We start from the raw sequence: 26,248 nt of genomic DNA on the forward strand, positions 1-26,248 counted from the left end.
AAATGCCTCCCCCCTCCTAATTAGTGTGTGAAGATGGAGAGTCCTTCTTAAAGAAGGCTCTTATCATTACGCGTTGCCTTAAACTCTTATCCATATTCCTTATGTTTCCATGCCAATTTATTATGAGATTTTTATGAGGTGTAGAAGAGGAGGAATCCTTCTCTGTGTAGGCTCTCCTATGCTAGAAATCATACATGATGAATTTATTCACCATGTGAGAAAGTGAAGCGCCAAAGGTTGGTGCCCCTTGGTCCTTCTCACGCCCCTTGGTCCCCTATTTAAATGGGGCATCCCATATGGCCCAAGTGCTGGGTTTCTGGATAAAAACTAGAGATAAGTGGTGTGTAAATGAGATAAAAAATTATGAAAAAAATTTGAGAAAAAGGTAAGGAAAAATTGAGAGGCAAAAGTTGTAAGAAGGGTGGTGAGAGAATTAGCAAGTGTTGCTAGTATGCCCTAGGGTTTGGTTTTTTCATATGTTGGAGCTCAAAATCAAATCCTATGTTGTGAGACATCTATAGAGTGTCCTCTTGGCATGATTTTGGTAGTAAAATCGAAAGCAACTGGACTTTGGTGTGATCGTTCCTCGAGTTTGAAGTCGATAGTATTCTTGAGAAGACAAGGCTGCGGCTGTGCACCGGTTAGGAAGGACCTTGGCCAACTTTCATGTGGATCATCATTGGAGGTCTTCTACTTTGAAGTTTCATAGAGATCACCAATGCACCACATTGTCTTTTTGGTGAAAGTATAAAATTCTATCTCTTTGCCTGCTTGTTTTGTTTTGATCGACATTGGCAAGGTGATTTTAGGATTTGGATTTTGACTCAATAGTTTTAATTGTTAAGGCTATTGACTTATTTAGTTTTAAAATTTTTAAAAATCACTTTTCACTGCATGGTTGGAATCCAACAGAAGGAAGGTTTCCAACCTTCCTATGAGAGATCGGAGGTCTGAAATTGAGGAATCATGCCAGATTTCATGTGGCCAATAGAGTTTATTAGAAGATGCGGCTGAGAGTCATTGAAAAAAGTTAGGAAAAAGAAGTTAAGACTGCTAGGTCAATCTTTTCCCTAGTTCTTCCAACCACCAGAGGCTCTATTCCAGCCGATGATTGTTAGATTTTGTCAAAGAAGGAGCTTGGATTGATTTTCCCCTACTTTTATCTTATTTTCCATCCATATTTCTTGATTTTCCAGTAGCAGTCACCACCACTGACCGTCGACCAATTATCCTCCACCTACGCCACCCCAACTTGCATCCCTAGCCACCACCACATCAGGGAGAAGCTCCCCTATTCCACGAATAGAAGGGGATGAGAGATCCCTTGTTCTATCGAAATGAAGGAAGAAGAAGAAAAAAGAAAGAAAGAAACAAAAAACTTTCTCTCTCTCTCCCCTCTATCCTCTCTCTTTCCTCTCTTTTTCTCTCTCCATTTTCTCTCTTTTAAATTTTTTTCTCTCTAGATTGTTTGGCTCTTTTTATGGATCTCCCTCTAAAATTATGTTTCTCTCTAAAAGTTTATCTTTTTAAGTTTGATATAATGAAGAACTTTGCTTCAATGAGTTTGAATCATTTTGGTGAAGGAGTTCTGACCTATGGTCGCTGATCAGCATGCTGACACCCACCTTAATCAGATCAGATACTATTAGATTTTATCATCCATAATTTTACTGAATTATCTATGAAATAATTTAATCATCATTTGATTTAAATTATCTTGATCGAACTAATTGGGATGTCGGACAATATCACCTGATTAGCCCTATTCCATCTTGTTAATTTCTCTCTCTTGTGATTTTTTCTCTTTGCTTGATTTATAAACCCAATGAAGGATTTGTCACTATGTTACTTTGAAATTGATTTGACCTAGTAAATACACTCTAAACAACCTATGTCCTAATTGGATGTTGATCGAATGAAATTAGATAACTAGACCGATCTAGATCATTGGCTGCAACTATCCATCAATTCCGTCTTTCTTAATTATTCGTATCCTATCTAATTATTGGACTTGATCTTGTATAAGATTGTGGATGTCTGTTAATGGAATATCATGATATAATCTATGAACCAAAGATTTTGGAAAGAAATTTTCATAATTATGTAGATTTGTTGGAATGCGTATAAGGTAAGTAGTATTTTATCTTTACTGAATTTATCTGTTAAATTATAAATTGATAAATTGATAAATTTTGAACTATAATAATTCATGATATGCATATTATTGAAGATATTTTGAATATTAAAAATATATTTTTTTTGAAATAATTATTGTGATGCATGATCAATGATATGATTGATTGATTCATTTATCATTTACTTGTATTATTATCAAAACAAGATATGAAACTAGATAGTGATATGAATTGATAATCTGGCTATATAAAGGATCCCACCAATGAGGGTTAATATATTGGTATTTGATTTATCCTAAGGATTTATGTCACCAATGAATCCAATGACAAACTGCCAGCGAGACTAGCGGTTCCAAAAGATTTTGCTCACCACAAGAAGATACACGATATTGTGACCCTATTATTAGATGTATGCCTAGAAGCCAATCAGACTAACACTTGTCAACTTTCTAGGTGCATAATTTTATAATTGAATTATTGAAATTAATAAAAATTAAATTATATTTTCATTCATGTTGTATTTTGTGTTCATAAATCGTCCAAAGAATTAATAAGATGATGACACATATTCTCAAGAGTTGAGAATATAAGACATGTGTCATTGATGATTAATTACTAAATACTCTCGATTAATGGATAATTATGGGGATGGTGATTGATTCAATCGATGCGTAAATCACTTTCTTATTAGCATAGATGAGTCTCGACTCTATAGTGTGAGGACATTGGAGCGAGAGTGTAGATATTTATTAGAGAACAAAGGTATCGAGTATGATCATTATGAGAAGTCATTTAGATAGCTACTCACTCATTAGTGAATTGCTCGGTGCTACAGTAGTGTGACTAACCCTTAGACCTGAGATGCCTCGGCTGTTTATAGTGAGGCTGTTATAGTTTGATTGCACATATACTCGATCTCTAGCCATATAGGTCTTTGTACTATATGTTCACTGTGGTAGGTTTATTATAGGAATAGGACATGCATCGAGATAAAATCTATCATCTTTAGTAGACAAGAAAGATGATTTTATGTAATTTATAAGATTGAGTTCAAAAGATCTTCAGTAGGGTAGTGTGAATAATGAAAAAAAAAATTCAAGTACTTCACAATAAGACCTCAAGTCAAGTAAATCTTACATATGACAGATATTGTAGTTTGACAAGTAATCCATAACCTTCATCTTATCGGGACCCAAGATAGAAGGACTATATCACACGATAAAAATAGAAAGATTGTATCATACGATAACTGTATCTAAAGGTTCATTCCATTTCATTCTGCTGGCTTGCCACCATATGCTGCTAGATGTCACTGATGGATTTTGGAGTCCACAGAGAATCAGATAGATGATCAAATGATTCTTATTGGAAAGTCTTAGAAATGTTCCAATCAATTGAAAAGAGTTTCAATAATGTTATGAGGGAGATCACAACATAACTTACTATCAGACAAAATAGAACCTATAGGGTCACACACATAAGGAGTTTGAGACTGATCAGATGGTTGAAATCTAAATTGTTAATAAAATTAATAATTGGATTAACTTGTAATTATTACAAATAGTAAGTACTTAATTGCTAAAGGTTAGCAAAGTTCAAGAAGGACTAATGTGCAAATATTGCATATCTTAATTTGATTGAATCAAATTAATTATGGCTAAATTCAAGTTGATTCAAATAGGGATTTGGTTCAATTGAGTTTGGGTCCAGATTTGGGCTAAAGATCACATGCATCCAAATAGGTTTGGATGCATCAGATGTTTGACACCTGTCTAGTCTAAATAATCAATTTTGATTTGATCTTAGACCAGTCAATAGGGCCCACACCTTAGGGTTTCTTGAATGAAACCCAGTGCCACATGAGAGAGAAAATGGAGAAACTTTAGGGTGCCCCCTGTAGGGTTTTTGAAACCCTAGCTACTCAAGCTAAAATGAAAAGTCTTTTGGCTGATTTAGAGGGGGCGGCAGCACTAGGACTCTATATCTAAGAGTCCAAGTTGTCAGGGGCTCTTTCAAGGAGATTAATTTTTATGAAAGCTTAGGGCGCCACCTAGGGTTTTGAACCTATAAATTAGTGGCCAATCCCTGAGGGTTGATGTGTGTTCCAATACCCCAAGTTCTCTCTTTGAAGCATCAAGGCTACCACACTCTCTCTCTTACCTCTCCTCCATGACCTGATTCTCTCTCTCTCTTCTTCTTGGTTGTGCTAAAATCAGATTTCAATGAGAAGATTTATGTAGAGGCCCTTGTCTTACTTATGTTCTCAAGATGTTTAGAACAATCATCCATCAAGCAATGGTTCCACAAGGGAGCTAGCACCCCAGAGAATCAGAAGGTCACTGATATGTCTTTAACTCTGTGTGGATGCTCATAGAGATCGATGTAGGGTTATGATGGTACAGTGGAAGCATGGATTTCAAAAATTTAAACTATAAAATCCTAGACATTAAACCCTTAATCAAGACCTCCTTGATGATTAACAATCATATGAAATATTTTCATAACATAATTAAAGGTATAGAGGAATACCTGCAATGCTTGTTCCAAAACTCCGACAGAACCTCCCCTAGGTGCCCAAGTATTCGCCCTCCAATGTTGATCCACATAGGGCTTTGATCAAGGCACTGACTCCTTAAGATGGTTCCTCCCTCTGAATTCTTCCTCCAAGAACTTTGTTGGGCAATGGAACCTTAGGGCTTCCTTCCTCTCTTCCTAGCCTTCCAATCTCTATCTTTCTTATCTCTTTGTCTTCCTTATATCTCTTCCTAGGCCCTTGTCCTAAAATCGGACTTATCTTTACTATTTTAGAACTTGTCCTAACAAAGGAAGGAAGAAAATAATTAGACAAGAGGGAAGACTTATGTAAGAAAGAAGAGATTAGGATTTTCCGAATGAATCTAAATCCCGACGCACATCCCCTTTTATATTTGGAGACTGGATGCTTATCCAATCATCTCGCACACTTCCAAGCAATTTCTCATGCCCATTCTCACACCGTTCCACCCTTCACACATTGGTCCAAGTCTGATCTCTTACGTGGAAGCATCAAAATTAATTTCAAGAGTCACTTCACGCAGAAAGACTCTTCAGAAAAAATTCTATGGTGTTTCTTCGAAGGGTCATGCAACCTTTTTAATTGGTGCCTCACTTCTCCACCCTTGATCAGTGCACAAAGCCATCCGATGGTCCACAAGAGAGGTGCTAGTCAGAAGAAGGCATGGAAATAAATTGGAGATGAATTGGCATGAATTAATTTTAAGAGACCTTAACCACTTGGACTCTTAGTCCAAATGGTGCCAATCTTGATAGGGGCGACTAGGGTTTGGATAAGATCAAGTCTAACTTGATCAAATCCCATTCATTCAATCAAAACTCTGAAGCCAACTTAAAATGCCATTCCCCATATGAATTTCAGCATGAAACAAAAAAAAGATAGGCTAGGAAAGGGGCATCCCATCTCATGGGATGCCAATCTGAATTTTGTGCTCCCAACAAACTTCCCCACGCGACAAAAAAAATATTTTGTGAATGTGGAAGCCTGATTTTATGTGCCAACAAATTGGATTCAATTAGCTAAGGGTTAACCCAATTTGAAACTAAAATTGATTTGAGTTTAATTGAACTTAATTAGTCCAATCTGGAACCAAATTCAAACCTGATTCGAAACAAAGAGCTTGGGTTCGCAACTGAAGGAAAAACAGATAGTTCAAAGTATGTATTTTTAAAATTTTATAGTGAAATAATAAAAGATTAAATATTTTAATCTTCTAAATATACTTTAGGTTAGATCTAAACTACCATTAAGGATCTATGATATGAAAATTTTATATATAAAAATTGAAATAAAATAAAAAACAGCATCGATCATATCGATGACTTGAATTTGATCTAACCTTTAGATTATGTCGATAGAGTTCAGAACTCATCACCTTTTTATGGGTTGATGATTTCCACTACTGGTAAGTATGGCATAAAGTTCTTACTGATGTTGAGAAGCCACACAAGCATCCGGCCTCTAGGATGGTCCACACGAAGCCCCTCGGACCAATCAGCCCTCCGTGGAAGTGCTAGCTCGTGCAGTCGATTTCTGATGGCAGATTTGACTTGATCTCCTTCTTCGATCACCTCAAACCTTTTTGATGTCGAAGATGGATCAGAGAAGGATACTGGATGGTAGAGAAAATTTAGATGAAGACTCTCTTCTCTTTAGTTTTTCTCTCACTCAAAAGCCTAGAATAGTTCTAAGTCTCTCACCCAAGAGGAGAACGGTCTCCTCTTTTGTTCATGTCAAGGAGGAAGGAAACCCATCCAATCCTCACATCTCAAAGAAGTGCTTTTGACCCTCTTTCTCTTTGGTATCTTATGGTGAAGAGATCTCTTCATTTGGCACATAAATTATGGCCTTTTTATAGTTGTCGCACAAACCAGATAAAATAGGATAAGGGCTGGAGTTTGTTACAATTCAAACTCTTTTGAATTTCAATTTGACTCTAACTTTTTCTCATCCTTATCAAACTTAAAGAGAGGCTTACAAAAGAAAATTGGGCATGAAAATCAGTTGAGAAGACCTCCTTTTCTCATACACAATAGACCCCTTCAAAAGAAGCCAACGTGTGGAAGGATATGGATAAGGCTTTAAGTTGAAATTCAAACTATTTTGAATTCAAAGCAAAAGTAACCAATTCTTATCCTTAATGGGAAACAAAAGAAGGATTATTTTTTAATTTTCTTACATACAAAATAATTTTGTGTGGTGAGAAAAGACATGAGATAATTTAGGTGGCGCAAGGGATAGAGTCATACTCATTTGGGACTCTAGGGTTTAAGCAATTGGATTTCTTTCAAACCCAATCCAATTAGACCCAAATAAAATATGATGAATCTAATATAATTAGACTCTTATAACTTCAATTAAATTTTCTCAAATCAATAAATTAATTGAGTCATAGATTTGATCAAATCAGGATCATTTCTCCCTTACCAATTAGGTCATCTCATAACCTAATCAGATTTGACTTGATTGAATCAAATTCAATTAGACTTGATGCAGACTTTAATGCTCAATCAAATAGAGCTAATTAGTAATCTAATCACTAATTAATCCTTCATTAATGATAGAGTCTAAGTCCAGTGGGACTCTTCTCAAGAGTCTCCATCCAGTGGGACTCTTCAGTAGAGTCTCCATCAAGTGGGACTCTTCACCAGAGTCCCTATTGACGAAGACTCTTCAAATTAGCCAAGTGATCAGAGAAGAACTTCTAATATGTTTGACCCCATAGGTTTGAACCTAAGCTGATAGTAAAGAAACTGATTTCTGTACCAATCGGAGTAACCATCTAGCAATGATATCCGATGTTCGGATAAGCCGAATGTATGCTAAGTAACACTCAAGAACCTAATTGAATATAGTTACCATATAATTCATCTCTTTGACCCAAATGCTCAAGGTGACCTACAGTTTAACAGTCAACCCTGATATGGTCATCCACATTGTATTTCAATTTTCAAAATCCATCAATGGAATTATCCTGGCCAAGGTTTTACTAAATTGAAACACACTAATACATTAACTCCTACTTATTCGGAGGGGTCAATTCCATCTTGACTCACACACTGACTTCACAAGTACTTGACTATGTCCAGAAACTTTTCATCATTGAATTAGAAATTCAGGTAGTCCGACACCAAAGCATAGTGAGTTACTTGCAAGTCACCGTGGTGATCTCAGGTCGAAGGGACACTTATACCTAGATCCCTTCAAAGTAACTCTTGACAGCAGAGTGCTTCGGAGTTGGTCACATTCAGTGAAATGTACTCCTATATTTTATTTACATGCCATACTAGTGTCTCCACGCTCCTTGGTTAAGAGGACAACCAACCTATATGGCACACAATGACCTACACTTGATATGTTTATCATCCTAATAATAGTATATCATTTGGTCGCGAACTCATTTAAGGACTAAACGATATATCCTCCTATATCGAATAAATAGTCCTAAGGACTTTATCACATAATAGGAGTTCAAAATGTGATGTACATAATGATAAAAAAATTAAATAATATTTATTAATTTAATAATTCATATGCAATTATAATGATAAGCACAATCATCAACAGGCTGACGATTGACTTTGAGACACAATTCCCAACAACTTTCACTTGGACTAAAGTCAATCGGTGCAGTATCGTGTATCCATCTTTGATTTGTAGTCTTCAAACTCCTTGACATTGAGGGCTATAGTAAATCGATCGACTAGGTTCTCCTTTCCATCGATCTTCTGAAGCTCGACGTCACCTCGATCCACTATCCCTCAAACCAGGTGGCAGTGACGTAGAATGTTCTTGGTCTGCTAATGTGATTTCGATTCCTTCGCTCAAGCAATGGCACCAGTACTGTCGTAGTACAACAAGATGGGGCCATCAAGGGAGGATGCTACTCTGAGCTTGTTGATGAACTTTTGTAGCCACACAGCTTCCTTCACAGCATCAGAGGCTAGATATATTCTGCCTCACAAGTAGAGTCAGCCACAGTGTGCTGCTTGAAACTTTTTCAGCAGATTGCTCTACCATTCATGGTATAAATATATCCTGACATGCTTTTGCTGTCATCATGATCTGACTGAAAATTGAAGTCAGTAAACCCCATAAGATTTAGGTCAGATTCTCCATAGATAAGCCACTGATCCTTAGTATTTCTCAAATACTTAAGGTAGTCTTTACGACCTTCAAGTGATTCTCACCTGAATCGGACTGGTATCTGCTCACTACTCCTAATGGGTATGCCACATCCGGTTGCATACATATCATGGTGTACATAATAGATCCCACTATCGAAGCACATGGAATTCTACTCATACGCTCTCTCTTGAGGAGTTATCAGACAATCACTCTTCGAGAGAGAAATTTTTTAGTCTATCAGAGGATAGCCTTTCTTGAAATTCTCCATGTTGAACCTTTTCAGCACAGTATCAATGTCGTTGACTGGGATAATCTAAGCAACTTTTGAGATCTATCTCTATAGATCTTCATCCTAAGGATAAAGGATGCTTCTCCCAAGTCTTTCATGAAGAACTGTGATGACAACCAAATTTTTATTTCCTATAATGCAGGGATATCCTTTCTGATTAAGAGAATATCATCGACATACAAAATAAAAAATACTACCACAGAATTATTGACCCATTTTTATATGCAGGATTTCTCTTCATTCTTAATGAAACCATACGTTCTGATCACTTTATCAAAATACGTGTTTCAACTCCAAGATGCATGCTTAAGTCCATAGATGGACCTTTGAAGCTTGCACACCTTAGACTCAACTATGGATATGAAACCTTCAAGTTGTATCATATACACCTCTTCTTCTAGCTCTCCATTTAGGAAGGCTGTTTTCACATCCATTTGCCAGATTTCATAGTCCAGATATTCTGTTATCACAAGTATAATCTGAATAGACTTGAGCCTTGCCACAAGAGAAAATATCTCATCATAGTCAATACCATAATGCTGATGGTAATCCTTGGCAACCAGAGGAGCTTTGCAGGTCTCTATCTTTCCATCTGCACCCCTCTTCTTTTTGAAGATCCACTTACACCCTATGAGTTTTACCCCTTCAGGTGGGTCAACCAATATCTATACATTATTGATTTTCATGGACTCCATTTTGAATTTTATGGCTTCCAGTCACTTATCAGAGTCAGACCTCTATATCACATCTATATAGGTGATCGGATCCTCATTGTTCTCATCGAGTTCAACTGGATCTCCATCCCAGACTAAGAAACTATAGTATCTATCTGGTTGACGCGATACTCTACTGGATCTCCTTAAAGATATTTTTACAATAGGTTCTAGATTTGATCTAATCAAGTCTGACTCTATGGGTTTACTAGATTATGTCGGTACTTCTACTGATCGAACTTCATCAAGTTCAATCTTTGAGGCATTAGTTCCTTCACCAAAGAACTTCTTTTCTAAAAAGACAGCCCTATTGCTGACGAACACCTTCTGTTCATCAGCAAGGTAGAAGTAATATCCTTTGATCTCTTTTGGATACCCTACAAATAGATATTTGTCAGATCTAGGTCTAAGATTGTCAGTTTTCAATCATTTGACATAAGCCGAACATCCCCAAACCCTTTGGTGAGAGAGTGCTGGCTTACATCTTGTCCACATCTTATGTGGTGTTTTACTTACAGACTTATTCGATAGTTTATTTAAAATATAACAAGCCAACTTGAGTGCGTATCCCCAAAAGAAAATTGACAGACTTGTAAAGCCCATCATGGACCAAACCATGCCTAACAGGGTTCGATTCCTCCTTTTTGATACACCATTATGCTGTGATGTTTTAGGAGAGATCCATTATAAGAGAATCTCATTCTCTTCTAAGTATGACAGAAACTCACTAGAGAGGTATTCTCCTCCTTAATTGGATCGAAGAGTTTTAATACTCTTTCCAGTTTGTTTCTCTACTTCATTACGAAATCATTTGAACATTTCAAATAATTCTAACTTATGTATCATTAAGTAGACGTGTCCATACCTCGATAGGTCATCTGTAAATATAATGAAATAATAATATCCATCTCTAGCACTAGTATTTATAATCCACATACATCAGTATATATCAGACTTAGAACTTTACTGACTCGCTCATCTTTTCCAGTAAAAGATGATTTGATCATTTTTCCTAGAAGATAGGATTCACAGGTTTGGAGTGATCCACAATCACTAACTTCAAAGATTTTCTCTTATGTTAATCTATTTATTCTATTCTTGTTAACATGACCTATTCTTGTTAACATGACCTACAATGCCAAAGGTAGATATCGTAGACATCACTAATTCTAGGGAGTTTGTTGGATGTGTATATTATACTAACAGGTTGTGATAATATGTAAATACCATTGTTCAGTTATCCATTCATCATATTAACACCATTCATAATGATATTAAAATTTTTTTTTGTTGAAATTTTATAATCGTACATGGCCAAAAGGCCTACAGAAATAATATTCAATAAAAAAGAAGGACAAAAGTGACATTCACTTAGAACAATTACATTAGACTTGAATACAAGCTTAATAGTCCCTAATGCTAGAACTAAAATTGGTCTTCCATCTCCAACATTAAGGAATCTTTCACCTTCTTCAAATCTCCTACTGACTTGCAGACCCTGCAATGAATTGTAAATATTAAAAGAACTTTTTGTATCTAATACCTAGGTAGTAGAATCATAAATTGAGAAATTACAAGATGTTATCATATAATTATCTTGTCCAGCAATAACTTGCTTCTTTCTTGATCTGTTCGGATCTAGGGAGGCAATGTATTGAGGATAATTTCTTTTTCAATGCCCCTGCTTCTTGCAGTAGAAGCATTCTGCCTGACTCTGGTCGGACTTGGATTTCTTGGTCTGACTGGGTTTGGGTGCCTCGGCACTTTACACCATTTTCTTATTCTTCTTATTCTTCTTTCCATTCTTAAAGGATCGATGTCCAGAAGAAGACCATCCCACAATATTCACCGACTCCTTTTGAAGCTGGTGATCCTTCTCAAAGTTTTGCAGTAACTCCAGCAAATCGTGGTAGTTAACTGCAGGCTTTGTCATTCAAAAATGAGTAAAAAAAAGGAGGTAGGACTTGGGCAGAGAGTTCAAAATAGCATCTTTTCCCAACTGCTCATGTAGGAGAAAGCTGAGCTTGCTTAAACACTCAATCATCTCGATCATATACAATACATGATCAGTGATTGATGCTCCTTCCTTCATTCGAGCGTTGAAGATGGCATAACTAGTCTTGTGCCTCTCAACATCATCGGCCATGCCAAAGGACTCATTCAACATTTGCAACATATCCTGTGGCTGAGCATTCTTGAAACGATGGCTAAACTCATCATTCATCACCGCTATCATAATACAATGAACCGTAGTTCGATCGTTGAGCCACTTCTGATAAGTGTCTTTGATCGTGCTACATGCATTCAGAGCTGGCTCCTAGGATGCCTGATCTATCAATACATACAAGATCCGTTCATGCTCCAGGACTATTTTGAGCTTTCGATACTAGCTATCAAAATTTGATCCCATCAATTTATCACTATCTAATAGTGATCAGAGCGACAAGGTGGTGGCATAATTGCAAAAGAAAAATTAGAACCTAATTAGTATATAAATTGATTAAGCCTAAAGACATAGATTTTAGTCTAAAGGTTCTCCCATTATTTTATTCAAATTGATAACCTCTACCTTCAACTTGAGAAATTACACTAATTTCTTAGTGGGTACTAGAATCCACATGGACTGCACATGGGCCCGAGTGTGGCTGGACCAACCTGACCATCATCAGAAAGACACAACTAAAACAACATATTATGAATAATAATTCCGACAGCTAGATGAGCACCAAGCGTGTGGCACCTCCAATGATCATCTAAACCATTGGACTCATTATCACCCAACTTAATAGGAGGCTATGATCTAGTTATCACCATAACTATTTCATTTTAGGGACCTAATAATTTTAGAGGATGGATAGGTTCTTAACCAATTGTTTCACCAAATAATTTCTAGTATTCAATTTTATCCCAAATACCTCTTTAGTAGGCATGTGGCACCTCCACTGAAGGTTCTGGTTAGGTCCAACCATTAACATGCCAGAATTTAGTATATCTAATAAATGAGTGATCAGGCCCAAGTGTGGCTGGACCAACCTGACCATCATCAGAAAGACACAACTAAAACAACATATTATGAATAATAATTCTGACAGCTAGATGAGCACCAAGCGTGTGGCACCTCCAATGATCATCTAAACCATTGGACTCATTATCACCCAACTTAATAGGAGGCTATGATCTAGTTATCACCATAACTATTTCATTTTAGGGACCTAATAATTTTAGAGGATTTAATTAGTTGAATTGAGAGATGCGATGAGACTTGATCAGTTAATCTTAATCCTCCCACTAACTTCACCAAATCAGATTTAAGAAGATCAAGAATAAGATAGTCCAGCCAACCAGTCATGAATCCTTCTACTGGCTTCACCAAGTCATAAAGAGGACTCAAGATAAGTTGAACTAGGGACACCTAAATCAGTCATACTGATTTTCTAATTAGCATGGATCAACTCCAATCATTAAGTGATCTAATCAAAATATGATTCACCATATTGGTCAGATAAGTGAGATCGATGGGAGGGATATGCTATTAACTGGACATTGACTCAATTTATACGAGTAGCTTCCAATTAATGACCATCGATCAAAGCTGCCATACTTACCTTAGACACCAATTGGTTAGTCATTTTTAATTTGATCAACTTATAGACTTAGATTCAACCACGGAGCTACGATCAAAGTCCATATTGGTCTAATCAAAGATATGGACTTAACCAACTACAACTACTGAAATTGATCAAGAGAAGAAATTGACCCAATCAGAATTAACTTTTAATTAGATTTGATCAATTACTAACATAATCCATTATCAATAATTTCTAATCCTAGGTCTAACCCAGTTAAATGGACTTGACTCGAGCTAACCCATTAACCCATAAGTTATGAAATTAATGTCTTAGATATTTGATTCTCAAATCTAGATCGCTTAATTCTCAATTAAGTTTTAGGCTGATATGGATTAGGGTTTGATGTTTGAAAATAGTTTTTAATTTTATAAAATATTTTTATAATCAATCATCTAATGATCAAAATTTTAATTTCAGATCTAATATACATTATTTCAGATCTAAAATAAAATTTTAAAAATTTTTTTATTATTCATCATCATGAAAAAGACCGCACAGCACCCCTACATGCCATAGGAGATCCCATCAAATGGGTAAATAGGATAGTAAAATCTTGATTTCTCCTATGATCGGATGCCTATGAGGATCTATCCAATCAGATTACTATACTACTCAGATTAAAAATTAACTATTTAGATCTAATCTAAATAATTAAAATCAGATTATATATAAAAAATTTATGCCATAAGAAATCTTGCTCCGATAACATATGAAGGAAAAATGGATAGTTCAAAGTATGTATTTTTAAAATTTTATAGCAAAATAATAAAAGATTAAATATTTTAATCTTTTAAACATACTTTAGATTAGATCTAAACTACTATTAAAGATTTATGACATAAAAAATTTATATTTAAAAATTAAAATAAAATAAAAAATTACATCAATCACATCGATGCCCTAAATTTGATCTAACCTTTAGATTATGTTGGTAGAGTTCAGAACTCATCACCTTTTCATGGGTTGATGATCTCTGCTACTAATAAGTATGATATAAAGTTCTTGCTAATGTTAAGCAGTCATACAAGCATCCAACCTCTACGGATGGTTCACACGAAGTTCCTCGGATCGATCAGCCCTCTACGAGAGTGCTACCTAGCACAATCGGCTTCTGATGGCAGATCTGACTTGATCTCCTTCTTCGATCACCTCGAATATTTTTGATGTCGAAGATGGATCAGAGAAGGATGCTGGATGGTAGAGAAAATTTAGATGAAGACTCTCTTCTCTTTGATTTTTTCTTCACTCAAAAGTCTAGAACAGTTCTAGGTCTCTCACCCAAGAGGAGAACGGTCTCCTCTTTTGTTCATGCCAAGGAGGAAGAAATCCACCCAATACTTACATCCCAAAAAAGTATTTTTGACCCTCTTTCTCTTTGGTATCTCTTAATGAAGAGCTCACTTCATTTGGCACACAAAATTATGGCCTTTTTATGATTGTCACACAAACCAGATAAAACAGGATAAGGGCTGGAATTTGTTGCAATTCAAACTCTTTTGAACTTCAATTCAACTCCAATTTCTTCTCACCCTTATCAAACTTAAAGAGGAATATATCAGAGAAAATTGGGTATAAAAATTAGTTGAAAAGACCTTCTTTTCTCATACACAATAGACCCCTTCAAAATCAGACAATGTGTGGAAGGAAATGGATAAGATTTTAAGTTGAAATTCAAACTAATTTAAATTTAAATAAAAATCAATCAATTTCTATCCTTAATGGGTGACAAAAGAAAGATTATTTTCTAGTTTTCTCATATACAAACTGATTTTGTGTGATCAGAAAAGGCATGAGATAATTTAGGTGGTGCAAGGGATAAAGTCTTACTCATTTGGGACTCTAGGGTTTAACCAATTGGATTTCTTTCAAACCCAATCCAATTAGACCCAAATAAAATATGGTGAACCTAATCTAATTAGACTTTTATAACTTTAATTAAATTTAATCAAATCAATAAATTAATTGAGCCATAGATTTGATCAAATCAGGATTATTTCTTCCTTACCGATTAGGTCATCTCATAACCTAATCAGACTTGACTTGATTAAATCAAATTCAATCAGACTTGATCCAGACTTTAATGCTCAATTAAATTGAGCTAATTAGTAATCTAATCACTAATTAATTTTCCATTAATGATAGAGTCCAAGTCTAGTGGGATTCTTCTCGAGAGTCCCCGTCTAGTGGGACTCTTCACTAGAGTCCCCGTCAAGTAGGACTCTTCACCAGAGTCTCTGTTGGCTGGAACACTTCAAATTAGCCAAGTGATCAGAGAGAAACTTCTAATGTATGTGACCCCATAGGCTCAAATCAAAATCGGTAGCACAAAAATTTATTTCTGTACCAATCAGAGTAAACATCAAGCAATGGTACCTGACGTCCGGATAGGCCGAATTTATGCTAAACAATACTTAAGAACCTATTTGAATATAGTTACCGTATAATTTATCACTTTGACCCAAATGCTCAAGATGACCTAGAGTTTAACTGCCAACCCTGATATGGTCATCAAGATTATAGTTCAATTTTCAAAATCCATCACATGGATTATCCTGGTTAAGGTTTTACTGAATTGAAACATACTGATACATTAACTTCTACTTATTCGAAGGGGTCAATTCTATCTTGACTCACGCACCGACTTCATAAGTACTTGACTATACCCAAAAATCTTTCATTACTGAATTAAAAATTCAGGTAGTCTGGCACCAAATCATAGTGAGTTACTTGCAAGTCACCATGGTGATCTTAGGTCGAAGGGACACTTGTACCTATATCCCTTCGAAGTGACTCTTGATAGCAGAGTACTCTAGTGTTGGTCATGTTCAATGAAATGTACTCCTATATTTCACCTGTATGTCATACCAGCATCTCCATGCTCCTTGGTTAAGAGGACAATCAACAAATATGGCATACAATGACCTACACTTGATATATTTATCATCCTAGTAATAGCATATAATTTGATCATGAACTCATTTAAGAACTAAATGATATATCTTCCTATATCGAATCAAATAGTCCTAAGGACTTCATCACATAATAGGAGTTCAAAATGAGATGTACACAGTGATAAAAAAATTAAATAATATTTATTAATTTAATAATTCATATACATTTACAATGATAAGCACAACCGTTAACAGACTGGCGATTGGCTTTGGGACACAATTCCTAATAGTAATATGTGCTAGCATGTTCATCTTGTAAATATGATCTAATCTAATTAGACCCCTGATCAATTCTCTTTATGTGTGACCCATTGGGTTTCACATCTAGCCAGTAATAGGTCCAAGTATAAGTTGACCTGATTTGATTAGAATCCAATCCAACCGATTTAGGTCCAATCGAGCTAATCTGATTTTAGCAATTAGAATCTTTTCTAATTGGTGATCGAATTAAACTCTTTAATTAGATCAAACTCATAAGATAAGATTGACATCTAGCAATATATCATGTCTATCTAGAAGATATAAAATTTGATAGAAATATCAAAAATATCCTTCAGTGGAAAGTTATCATGTAATTCGATTCTGCGATTAACCTACCTCCCGAATATGACTCTGGATATGAAATGATATCAAATCCAATATCATATTCATATTTCTCTTAATCTTTAATGATGATTCAATTAATAAAATATTAAAAAAAATTAATTTTTATTTTGCTTTGATCAAAGACTCTTTGAATTATCAGTCAATTAGAGCAAGTAGAATGCGATCTCCTCTTACCAGGAGTGATCGATTCCATATTGACCTACTCACAATCTTTATATATATTTCACCATATCTAGAACACCCCATATATGACTAAGTCATGAATGAGTATGCACTAAAATACAGATTCATGTATACAAGATTCTATGGTAGTCTCAGGTCAAAAGATTACATACACAACTCCCACTATAAGAAAACATCTTTTGCCGGATAAGTTGATTCCATAAGATCTTTCTCAAGTCGAATCAATTCAGTGAACTCATTCTCTAATGAGCACCCATATCCTTGTATTAGTATCTCACACAAGTGGCTTATAAGATCAGCCACTCTCATCATCGAGCATACATAGGATGTGCCAGTCTATCCGAAATTTGATCTCCTACTCAATATTTCTATGATTAGAAATATTCTAAATCAAGATTTTTATGATTTTAGGTCTCATAGGTATGATCTCATCATAACCTGAAACCATTGCCTTGATTTATAGAGTTCATCATAATCATTATAAATGTAAGATGCAGCACATGATGAAAAATAAATACCTTATATTTATAAAGTATCAATTACATGAGTCTAGAAGATTATAAGAAAAATCCATCAAAATACAAATTTTGATTGGCTTATAGAGCATATTTTTTTTTCAGTCAGGCATTTATGTGGCTACAAGCAGAAGAATTTTTTCACGATCATCAGTTGCGAAGTTCATTAACTCACACATAGGTATAAAGAAAAATCTATTTTTATTTTAATACTTGTTGATTCTTTTTTTATGTACATTAGGATATTATTATTGGATTTCTTTTTCACACGAAGGGATAGGTAGTTAATCTTTATTTTTGCTGTGTATGATGAATAGATTGGATCTATTTCTTTTCTACCAACTCTGTTCGATTAATATGATTAATTGAAATATGTGAAGATTTATTTTAATTAATATGATTAATTAAAATATGTGTGAGAAATATGAAATATCCTTCAAATGGTATCAGAGCCAAGTTGAAGGTTTAGGATTAATCTAAGATCATCTTGACATAACATTGCCCTGGCACAAAAGAATGTTTTACTGAAAGATTGTCCTAGGATGAGAAGAGATGAAACTCTCAAGACAATATTCACTTTGTACATGTGAAAAGAAGTAGGGTTTATGTATAAAAGTTGATTGCTTGATCAAGCTGTTGATCAAAGGATTAGATACCTAAATCAAAAAGGATTCTATTTTTCATATGAGATGTGAAAAAAAAAATCCTAATAAATAAAATCTATTTTATTTGAATATGAGATATTCATGAAAACTAATAAAATTTATTTTATTAGTATCTAGGTTAATCTAAGATCATCCTGACATAAGGTTGCTTTGACATAATGGATGTTATACTGAAAGATTATCCTAGGATGAAAAGAGATGAGATCCTCTAAGAAAAGAATTTGATTAGAATAAAACCTTTTTGGATTATGAGATGATCGCATTGTATTTTTCATTGATACATGTGGTGATCACTATGAATCACCACAACCCTTCATGTAGGGTTGTATCATGAATAAACATTAAGATGGCTGCAATCATAATGTGTAGTGGAGAACCAAAGGCCCAATCTAATTTGAAATTGATTGATTAATTGGTGTCTAAGAAAAGTGCTTTAAAAAAGGTGGTTACTTAATTTAGACCGTTATATCTACATGGAGAGCCTCCCAATAATCTTGCACTTATCTGATCAATTTGTTAATTATATTCTATTTTGGGATGTTTTGTGTTGAGTTCACTACATTTGCTTTGCACCATGAGTCTAATCTTGATGAACCAAGCTAGGATCTCTCAAGTAGATCTATTAATTATGGATTTACATCAGATGTAAATAAACAATTAAAAATAAAGAGATCTAAAGTAAATCTCCTCATAGATATTAAGTCGAGTGGTCTTCCATCATTATAGATGTGCAGGTGCTTTCTGATATTGACTGTTCTTGACTGGATACAGTAGTTTAATTGCATTGAAAAAGTGCAACCACTCTATTAATATGAGATGTTGCATGGTGGAGATAAGATTTGGCCCAATAACTATTAGGTGAGGTATTAAAAAATATATGTCAAGATTCGATCCACAGTGAGCTCACAACGAGGTCCAGGATGATGAACGGAGTCTAACGAGCCCAAGAATAGCCCAAACGGAGTCCAGATGATGAAGATACACACGAAAGAAGATCAGAGAAGATGGCACGATGCACGAGGTAGCAGCAGGCTGACAGCGACTGGGCTTGGTGAAGACACATATGCACAGGCACGCATGGCCCAGCGCACGGACGGGCCCCATGCAGGCATGTGCTGGGCCGGCCCAGTGCACACGAGTGCCCAGGCCTAGCGCCTGCACGATCCACCATGGACCGTGGGGTTTTGAAAGGTCCATGCAGCCGCATGGACTGAACATGCAGTCCACGCACGATCCAAGAGAGTTTTTTCATGATCCAATAGTTCAGATCACATCCGATCATGATCGGATGGCTGGAACTCAATCTGAGCATGATTAAGCGTGATCAGAGGTTGTTTTGCATGATCGGATGGCTCTGGTGTGAGCTGGTCATGATCGGATGGCCATGGATAGTTCTAGGATTGATTAGAACTCTATATTCCTATTAAAATAGTATTTTTGAGATTCTAGAGCCTATCTAGCTTCGATTAATGAGCTGTTTGTTGGCTTGAAGAGCTGGTGACATCCTAGAGGTACAAAAAGGCTTCAAGAGAGATTTAGGAAGCTTTTGTGAGGGTTTTGGAGCTTTTTATTGAGAGACTCTTATCCAAGGGTTGAGTGGTGAGTTTCTCTTATATTGGTTTTATTTTATTCTCTCATAGTGAAGCTTGCACATCCCATGGAGGTAGGCTTGAGATTGATCCACATATTTGTATTATGTTTATTGTTTTGTTTCTTCTTTCTTCCGTTGCATCGTGTGGTACCGGATCCTACACAACAATTGATATCAGAGTTGGATAGTACCAGAGCGAGGTTGTGGTGGTGGTGATCGCAATAAAAGATGGAGAAGACAAGCATAATCTGTTGGGTTCTGGTGGTGCAGTGGAAGGGTTAGGTGTTTAGAATTTTCATTCAAAACACTCGATGCATCGGAAACCCCAATGCCCAAAAACCCTTGACTATAATAATCAAATTATAATAAATATAAATTAGGATAAAAAAAATATTTGTAGCACTAATTTTAATTTTCACAAGGCATCCAAGTGTCCGCCCTTCAATGGTGATTTACACGAAAATTGAACCAAGGACAGTGCTCCTTCTTCACCTTGCTTCAAGAGTTCTAGGCACTAGAACTTGACTAGCCTCACACCGGTCAGGTTTCTCCAAAAAATTGACTCCACCTCTCAGAACCTTTTCTGGACTTCTGATCCTTCTTCTTTAGGATCCTCACAACCCTTGTTAGGACCAGATAAGGCTTTGTTTTAAATCCCAAAGCCTTATCCTAAAACTAAGATAGGTTGTAAGAAAGAAAAGAGAGCAACGGAGACAAAATTGAAAACTCTTTCTGAATACCTCAAAAACCCAATAGCTCAGCCAATTTATAGCCACTAGAGGGATGCCAAAAGAGAGGGATGCACCTCATCCAAGAGGCCTATCTAATCTGATTATCAGAGATAAGAGTTCCTTCAAATAGAAGGACTCTTATCAATGATACGTCGATCAGCACCCTGCTCTGCATGCACGACCAGAGAAGGGATATTTTTACATCTCTTCTTAAATCAAAAAATTCCTCAAAAATCCACACAGATAGAGAATTTAATTTTTATTTCAGAACATATAATGAGTGGATAAAAATTCTCACAAATGGATGTATTCTCACATCCTTTCACACAAAGTCTGATCACCCCATGTGCAAGCATGAGGAGGAACTTATGGCATCTGTTTGGCATCCAGATAAATATGGAAAAATTCCAAAAAAATTACCAAAAATATCTTGTCAAATATGTAATGTTAGAACCAAAAATTGTTTTATTTTGAAAGCATTTGTCTAGGAGAAGAACTTTCCAAATCTCAGAGAGATGCAACACTTCTGCACGCGTGCGCAAGACTTCCTTCCTTTTTATTTTTTTTCTCCACCCCAAAAATTTCAAAAAAAATATATCTCATACTTTGAGATATGCACCAGAGGATGGAGGGTGATATAGACTACCACACACATCTTAATCCCATGCTAGAAGGACTCTTTTCTTCTGCCCATGCCAACACTTGTATGCAGAACCTGTTTTGCGCCAAGAGTCCTTCACAACTTGGACTCTTCATAATTGGCATTAAAATGAGATGTGGCACCCCAATTTAGGTTTCTTCTAGGGGGCATAACCTTCTCCCAAATACTCACTAAATTGGGCTAGCTAATTAGCAATGGATGAGACCAAATTGATCTCCAAAGGAGCAAGGGTTCCACACATGCTAGCATGCTTGTCGGAGCCCTGATTGAATCCAAAATTCCAATCAACCTTTTTCAAAAGGGTCCTGGGCTAATTTCTATATGTGTGTGACCCATTGGATTCCACATCTAGCTGGTAGTAGGTCTGGGTGCAAGTTGATCAAATTTGATTAGATTTCAATCTAATCGATTTAGGTCCAATCGAGCTAACCCGAGTTCAACAGTTATAATCCTTTCTAATTGTGATCGAATTAAACTCTTTAATTCTATCAAAAATTTATAAATAAAGATTGATGTCTAGAAACATATCATGAATACCCAAAAAATATAGAATTTGGTAAAAATATCAAATATACCCTTCAGTGGTAAGTTACCATACAATTCAATCCTTCGATCATCCCTGCACCCTGAATATGTTCATGAGTATGGAATCATGTCAAACTCAAACACATATTCATATCGATTCTCAATTAACCAATGATAACTCCAATAAAGAAGTATTAGAAATTCTTTCTAATCTCCTTTCTGCTTTTGCCAAAAGACTTTTTCCAAGTTATCTAGGATTGAGAATACATAGGATGCGATCTCCTCTTACTAGGTTTGATCGATTTTATGTTGACTTACTCATAACCTCCATACACACTCCACCATATCCAGAACATCTCGTACATATCTTAATGTCATGCCTGAGTATGAACCAAAATATGGATTCATGTGCACAAGATTTCATGATGGTCTCTGGTCTAAGGATCACTTGCACAACTCCCACTTAGAGAATCATCTTTGACATAAAAGTAAGGCTTCCATAAGATGTTCTCTTTCATCGAGTCAATTCAGTAGACTCATTTCTTAAATGAGCACCCACATCTTTATATTAGTATCCCGCACAAGTAGCCGTGATATCTGCCACCCTCTCCATCGAGCATACATAGGATGTGCCAGTCTATCCAGAATATTAATTCTCGACTCAATGCTTTTACGATCAGGAATGTTTAAGATTAGAGTTTTAGAATTTTAGGTCTCACTAGCATGACCCATTCATGTCTCCTAAAATAATTACCCTAATCTTTGGGGTTCATCGTAATGTTAGACATAATAAGATGCAACTAATATGATGAATCAATACCTCAAATAACAAATATCATTACATAAGTTAAAAAATTATAAAGAAAAGTTTCATCGTAACATACTTACGATTGGCTTATAGGGCACTCTTCTTTCAATCTCTCACTTGCACTAAAGCCAATCGCCTTTGTATCTCATACAATCAAGATGGTGATCATTTTGCTGCTGTGGTATGACCTTAGTGAATGGGTCTGTTATATTATTCTTTCTATCTACTCATTCAAGGACAACATCTTGTCTCTAACAAGATAGAAGCATCTGAGGATGTGCTTGGATCTATAATGAGACCTAGGTTCCTTTGCTTGAATAATGGCCCTAGTGTTATCACGATAAAGTGACACTAGTCCTTCATTCTTAGGAATGACTCCTAAATTCATGATGAATTTCTTCATCCAGACAGCTTCTTTAATGGCTTCACTAGCAGCAATGTACTCTGCCTCAATAATTGAGCCAGATACTATCTGCTACTTGAAGCTCTTCCAACTCACTGCCCCATCATTTAGGATAAATGTATACCCTGATATCGACTTTCTATCATCCGCTTTCCAATGATCCTCCCTTGGATCAGCTTGAAATCTGATAGCTATGCCCAAAGCATAAGCTACATCAGGCTTGGTTTCTTAGGACACATTTTCTTAAAGAGACATATACCATGACTTGCAGGCAAGTAACCTCTCTTACTAACCTCTATATTAAATCTCTTTAATATGAGATCTATGTACCATGACTGGGATAAGCTTAACATCCCTTTAGATCTATCTCTATAGATCTTTATATCCAGTATATAGGATGCTTCATCCAAATCTTTCATGGAAAACTTATTCAATTTTCAAGTCTTGATCGATTACATCATTGGGATATCATTCTCAATAAGCAATATATGCCATCGACATACATAACCAAGAAGACAATAGCACTCCCACTTATCTTCTTATACACATATGATTCATTCTTATTTTTGATAATATTTTGATAAAGTCAAACTCTTTGAATGTCATATCAAATCGGATGTTCCAACTCCTCAAAGCCTGCTTCAATTCATAGATGGATCTCATTAGCTTGCATACTTGATTTGCCCTCTCACTTAAGATAAATCCCTCTGACTAAGTCACATAGACCTCTTTCTCTAGATTACTATTGAGGAATACAGTCTTGATATCCATCTGTCAGATCTCATAGTCATAGTATGCCGCTATAGCAAGCAAAATTCAGATAGATTTGAGCATAGTCACTAGTGAGAAAGTTTCATCATAGTCAATTCTTTAGCTTTGACTGAAATCCTTGGCCACCAACCTAGCTTCGTAGGTTTTTAGTTGGCCATCTACTTCGATCTTCTTTTTGAAGATCCACTTGCATCCTATTGGAATCACACCCTTAGGTGCATCAACCAAGGTCTGCACTTGGTTGATATTGTAGGAACCAGATCTAGGGTTTCAGGGTTAGATCTTGAAACTTTTTCAAGATCATACAGCGGAAGACTAAAATAAATTAAAATTTATTTTTTAAAATCAGAGAATCCCTAGATCTAAGATCTTATTACATGATTATTACATAGCATTAAATCAAAAATTAAAATATATAAATATAGCATGAACTACATGTTGATCATATAAACATGTTTGTATACTACATCTAATGTATGTATTAAACAATAGATCAGATCTATTACCTTGCAAGTTAGATGTTCTAACCTCACTGATCCGGGCTTAAGGATGATGTTGCAAGCCGCACACACGTCCGGCCTCTAGGAGTCATCCACACGAGCCCACGAATCTCGATCAGAAGTCCTGCTTCAAGAAATCAGCACAGTATGCTAGTACTGCATTGATCCTTCTTTGATGGTTGATCAGGTGCCTCCTTCTTGATTTGGACTCTTTCAAAGATGAAAAGTAGAAGGAGAAGTTTTAGATCTGAGACGCTCTCAGGAAACTCAAGATGGAAGGAGGAAAGATATGAAAACAAACAACCCTAGAAGAAGACCCTCTTCTTCTTCTCATTTTTCTCTTTAGACATCCTAACTTGTGTCTTTTATATCTCCACGACCCAAAGGTCTTTCTCTCTGATTTTTGGATGGACCAAAGCTCTCTCAAATTTCTATCTTCTCCAAAAATTTTATAAAGAAACTCATCTTATATAGAGAGATATGATAGAGTCCTTATCTAGGTCAAATACCTAGTCAAGGCTTATCCAAACATGGCAAGTTAAGGGGCGCCCAATTCTTGAGCACCTCCTCCATATTTTCATGCATGGATCACCAGCTAAGGGTGCACTATATGTACCCTAAAACCCACAAAAATTCCAAAAAAAATTGGATAAATTCGGTGCAAAATTGAAAGAGTTTTGGATTTCTAAAACTCTATCTCATAGAATTCGAAATCCAAACTTATTCCTTTTTGATTTGATCCAAACCACCTTCCATGTAAGAAAGAAGAGAGGAGACCTTTTGTGAACATGGGAGAGACCTGGGAGAGAGCTTTTGTCACACAAAATAAGAGGAGATTGGCATTGAATGAGAGAGATGGCGTGGGGAAGGCTTATGTGGTGCAACGTGGAATCCTAGTCTTACTAGGATTCTATCTCATGACTAGTTTTAATTTGGTTTCTCAAACCAAATCAAACCAAAATTAGATCAACCCAATTAAAATAGACCTTAATCAAATTAAAAATCTAATTTAATCAGATTAAATTAGATTTAAATCTGATTTAATTTTTTAATCAAATTAGAAATTAGATTGACCCAAGTCCTAGTTGAACTAGGACTAATTTTTTCTTACACTTGGCTTATCTAATAAACCAATTGGACTTGATCCAATCGAGCTCAAACTAAATTTAATTAAATTATATTTAATTAGACTTAATCTCAGCCCATTGACTAAATCAAATTAAGTCAATTAGCAATCGAATTGCTAATCGATCCTCCTGCAACACTTGCACTGGGTTAAATGTCAATCGTATTGATCATTTAACCCTAGAACGATTCTTAATCGTTGATCAACCATCCGATCGGATCATGAACTCTAATGTGTGTGACCTCATAGGTCCGAACCTAAGCCGGTAGTACAAGAACAAATTCCTGTACCAATCGAAGTGACCATCTAGCAATGGTACCCGACGACCGGATAGGTCGAATGTGTAGAACAACATCCTTAGAACCCATGCGGATATAGTTTTCATATAATTCATCCCCTTGACCAAAATGATCATAGGATACCTCAGAGTTCAACTGTCAACTCTGACCAGGTTGTCCACATTGTATTTCAAAATATCAAATCCATCTAATGGATTACCCTGGCCAAGGTTTTGCTAAATTGAAATACAGCGACTCATTCTTCTCCAACTCTTGGAGTGGTCAATCCCATCTCGATCATACTCTGACTTCACAAGTACTTGACTGTGCCCAGAAGCCTTCCATCCCTAAATTAAAAATTCAGTTAGTCCAGTACCAAAGCACAGTGAGTTGCTTGCAAGTCACTGAGGCGATCTCAGATCTAAGGGACACTTATACCTATATCCCATCAAAGATATTCTCGACAGCAGAATGCTCTGGAGTTGA

The sequence above is a fragment of the Elaeis guineensis genome, chromosome 16 (assembly GCF_000442705.2).
Source record: "Elaeis guineensis isolate ETL-2024a chromosome 16, EG11, whole genome shotgun sequence".
Classification (NCBI taxonomy): domain Eukaryota; kingdom Viridiplantae; phylum Streptophyta; class Magnoliopsida; order Arecales; family Arecaceae; genus Elaeis; species Elaeis guineensis.